Source organism: Panthera onca, chromosome C2 (genome assembly GCF_046562875.1).
Source record: "Panthera onca isolate mPanOnc1 chromosome C2, mPanOnc1 haplotype 2, whole genome shotgun sequence".
Lineage (NCBI taxonomy): Eukaryota > Metazoa > Chordata > Mammalia > Carnivora > Felidae > Panthera > Panthera onca.
Window position 1 is genome coordinate 96149845 of NC_138347.1, and position 4698 is coordinate 96154542.

Sequence of the window (4698 nt, forward strand, 5' to 3'; positions counted from 1 at the left end):
GGAGCTCTGTGTATATGTGTAGGACTTCTCAATGAGTGAGCTTCTTCATTATTGCTTGGCAGAGATTCATGTAGTTGAAGGACCCTCAACAGTCAGTATCACTTTCCCCAGCTTGGTGTACTCCCATATACCTCCATGGGGTGGGGATAGAGGGTGATCGAGCTTAACTGCCAGTGTGTTCTTAGAGAAACTAAAGGAGGAGCAAGGAGGGGTCTCATGGTTCAATATAGAGACATAGAGACCTTCCTTAACTTCCCTATCTAATAAGGCACTGAAAACATGACCAGTGTCTCCGTGTCCAGATCCTCTATGTTTCAACTTGTCCTAAAAATAAACTTTCCATCTTTTGCCAGGGTGGGAACGAGGCCATCTCTTGTCTGCCCTGGGGTGAGAAATAAAATTTAATTATTTAACTTCTTACAAATTGAGGTGCCTGGCTAGCTCAGTCAGTAGAGGATGTGACTCTTCATTTCAGGGTTGTGAATTTGAGCCCAATGTTAAGTATAGAGATTACTTAAAAATAAAATCTTAAAAAAAGAAACAACAAAACTTCTTACAGATTTTTAACTACTCACTCTGTTTTGAGCTCCACCCATACTTACCTCTTCCTTCAGAGTTGTCTAGGACAATTATTGGTTCACTTATGAAGTCTTTTGGGATTCTGAAATTTTTAACATTTGTTCCCCAACTCTTACAGGCACTTAAATTTAAAGTCAGTTAAATTCTTTCTTATGCTCTCTAGATTCCAAAATTTTGTTGGCATCTACCCAGGTCTCCTTATCCTTAGAGATCTATGAAGTGTTTTTTTAAAAATCCCTTGTTATTGGGGCGCCTAGGTGGCTCAGTCGGTTAAGTGTCCGACTTCGGCTCAGGTCACGATCTCACAGTCTGTGAGTTCGAGCCCCGCGTCGGGCTCTGGGCTGATGGCTCAGAGCCTGGAGCCTGCTTCCGATTCTGTGTCTCCCTCTCTCTCTGCCCCTCCCCCATTCATGCTCTGTCTTTCTCTGTCTCAAAAATAAATAAAAACGTTAAAAAAATTTTTTTTAAAAATCCCTTGTTATTTAAATGGAGTTCAAAAGCAGAAACAAATACATGTTTACCTCTGCCATCCTTTTAATAATTCCTTTTCTGCTTAAACTGAGAATAGTTGTATTAATGATAATGCTAGAAATAAATCTATGATAATGTGTTTTCTAGAGAAGAGTTCTGAATTGGGCTGAACTAAGCCCATGCATGCCACGTAATAGTTTTTTTAAAAAATTACCTAGGATTTTTACTTTATATTCATTAAAACCTATTTAGGCATATTTAGGCATTGATTTTAGAAAATCATATCACACTTGTATATACATAAGGAAAATGAAAGCAGAAATTAAGGTTTTTCTAAAACTTCCTTACATTTAATGTCCTAGTCCTCTGAATATATATATATATATATATATATATATATATATATATATATATATATGATTCTTAATTGTGTTAAAAAAAAACCCACATAACATAAAATTTACCATCTTAACCATTTTTTGGAAGATTTTATTTTTAAGTAATCTCTACACCCAATATGGGTCCGGAACCCACAGCCCTGAGATCAAGAGTTGCATATTTCGCCAACTGAGCCAGTCAGGTGCCCCCCACCATATCCGTTTTTAAGTGTACAATTCAGTAGTTTTAAATATATTCACACTGTTGTGCATGAACTTTTCCTTCTGTAAAACTGAAACTCTGTAACCATTAAACAACTCCCCATTTTCCTCTTGTCTCCGCCCCTGGCAGCCACCATTCTATTTTCTGTTTCTATGAATTTGACTACTTAGATACCTCACATAAGTGGAACCATTCCATATTTGTCTTTTTGTGACCAGCTTATTTCACTTAGTATAACGTCTTCAAGTTTCATTCATGTTGTAGCATGTGTCAGGACTTCCTTTTTAGTGAAGTAAGTTTTGTGGAGAAAGAAAAATGCATCTCCCTTTAACAAGCAGCATTGAAAATATGACTCACTCTGAAACGCTGGCTCAAAAATTTGAAATAAGTGGTAAGGCCAAACCTGAGGATGGAAAAGAAAGAAAAGGCATTTCTCACTTCCCCCGAATAAATAACAGCTTGCTTGCAAGAGAAATAACATGTCAAATATGTATTATCCTTGGGGTTTCATGGCAAAAAACCTTACCTACTGATAATATAGTAAATATCAAAAGAATAACTACTCAATTAACGTTAAGTTGAATTGAAACGCCAGCCCTTAGTTTCCCCAAAGGGCTCTTAAATAAGCGTGTCTGATCCTGGGAGAAGAGACAAAGCCCAGTGTTTAGCTGCTGCAGTCTGGTTATTATGTTGTGATCTGCAAATTTCCCAATTCCGTTTCCAGGGTTTGCCTCCACACCGTGAAGCCCAGTATAGGGGCAAAGGGAAAATGGAAGGTCTGCATAAGCCTGAATTGGCATGGGAAGCCAGAGTACTTGTTCAAGTTTGTATATAGAGAGGAATTTCCTGAACCCATTTTGGGGCAAAAAATTATTTTTTTCAGAATGAGCATGGTAACCCACTACTTCCCTGCTGCCTATTGAGAAATGTGCAGATACTTTCTACTTGGCACTCACACATCTGCCTTCCTTATACTTGGTCTTTTTCTAATTTCCTGGCTTCCTCTCTGTTGTTTCCTTCCCTTGCCTTTCTCTCCTTTTTGCCTTGCCGGTTCCCCTACTGAACTTTTGTTTCCTCTTCCATCCCCTTGAGTCCTGCGTCCTGTGTTGTGCCTTGCCTCCCCTGGCCTCCTTCCCATTCTGCCCACTGTGTACTTGTCTGCAGACAACCCAGAGGGGCCTCACAGGCTGGGTGGGGTTTCACTTGGGTAAATTACCACATCCTGGAGCATCATCCAGCAGTGTTTTCTTAAGACTTGGGAATTGAAGTCAGCGCATTTAGTGGGGGGAGAAGTGAAACCATTTAGTGGGATGGCACTCCAGAGAACGGCTCTGTATAAATCAACAAACGGTGACATTGCATGAAAATGACCATGAGGGGAGTCTTAAGTGGGGACCAGAGGACCAGCAAAAGGACAAGAGCCCATAAGGCGATAATGGAATCAGGATGGGACAGCCAGGGCTGCTGGTTGTGTCTGGGTTCATTAGCCAGTGGTCTTTCCCCCCACCTAACCCACTGAAGCTTGGTCAGTGGTAGGGCTGCACTGGGGCCAACTGTCTGGTTCCATTGCTGTCTGTTCATGGGTAAACCTGGGCTCCACCCTGTTCTAGTTTGAAAAGAAAATTTAGAAAGAAAAAGATGCTCAATTTTGACTTCTAAAATAATGCTCCAGGTGTATAGAATATTATTACTTCTTCCTGGCTTGGAGAGGTGGACTCTCCAAGGTCATTTTAGAAGCCCCTCTGCAAAGTGTTCCTTGAGTCATTCTTGAACGTACTATTACAGAAAAGACCTATCTTATGGGGGAGAAGCCATGAACATTGTAATTTCAAGAATAGTCATTAGGCCCTGGCCCAAGAATGGGATCTAAATTTTATTAACAAAATCTAACATTCCATTGACAGTTTGTGTGTTTTTTATTTTTTTTATTTTTTATTTTATTATTGAGAGACAGCGACAGAGCATGAGCATGGGAGGGGCAGAGAGAGGAGGAGACACAGAATCTGGCAGCCTCCAGGCTCTGAGCTGTCAGCACAGAACCCTACGCAGGGCTTGAACTCACAAACTGCAAGATCATAACCTGAGCTGAAGTTGGATGTTTAACTGACTGAGCCACCCAGGCGCCCCATCCATTGACAGTTTTATCCCCAATTTAAGTATTTAACCCTCCCTTAGAATGAAAGCAAATCTCAGAAGGGGGCAATAGATCACCCCTTATGAATCTTTAGCCTTAACTCACACTCCTCACCTCCATTCCCCACATCCTTTGTTCCAGATGAACCAGAATTCACTGGTGGAGCCAACCAGAGGCTTTTGCAGGCCTTCATGCCTGAAACTTTTGAGCCTGATTTTTCTACTTGGGACCCTTTTCTCTCTCTTGTTTAACTTCCCATTCTTCAAAATGCAGGCAATGTCACTCCCTGTTCAAAGTCTGTTCTGCAAGGCAAGCATAGCCCAACTGAGCCTTCCCTGCCTACTTACTTAGTCTTCCCTGATGGCTCTTACCCCAGTGGACTCTTTGGCTTACAGGCTTATCTTCCCACTAGGTTAAGCCTCCATCAAAGATGTGAGCTGTACCTTGTTCATCATTGAATCTCACATCTAGAACAGTATCTGACCCAGAGTAGGTTCTGTTTATGGAGTGAGTGAAGTTTTTACTGCCAGTGTGTCTCTAATGGGGGGTGGCGGTGCAGGGCTGGGTGGGGGGGGGGGGGGGGGGGGGGAAGAAGCCAGGAGAAGCAGCATCAGAGGAGGCTGCTGAGAGGAGGCTGGGCTTACCAAAGGCAACCCCCCCTGGGTGATAGTTTTGCAAAGGGCCAGTTTAGAGACATGCTAAATCCTCTTTTACTACTGTCCCTCAGAAGGTAACTATAATTGCTGAAATTTCAAATGTATTAACACATTTGATGCATTTGCCAAAGTGGTGTTTAACGACCTGTATTTCACACAATAAAGTAGGGCAAAGTTAAAAACCCAAGTTTGCTTTAGATTTGTATCTGCCACCATCTGTTGGTTCCCGGATCCTGGGTTACATCATTCTTATTTTTA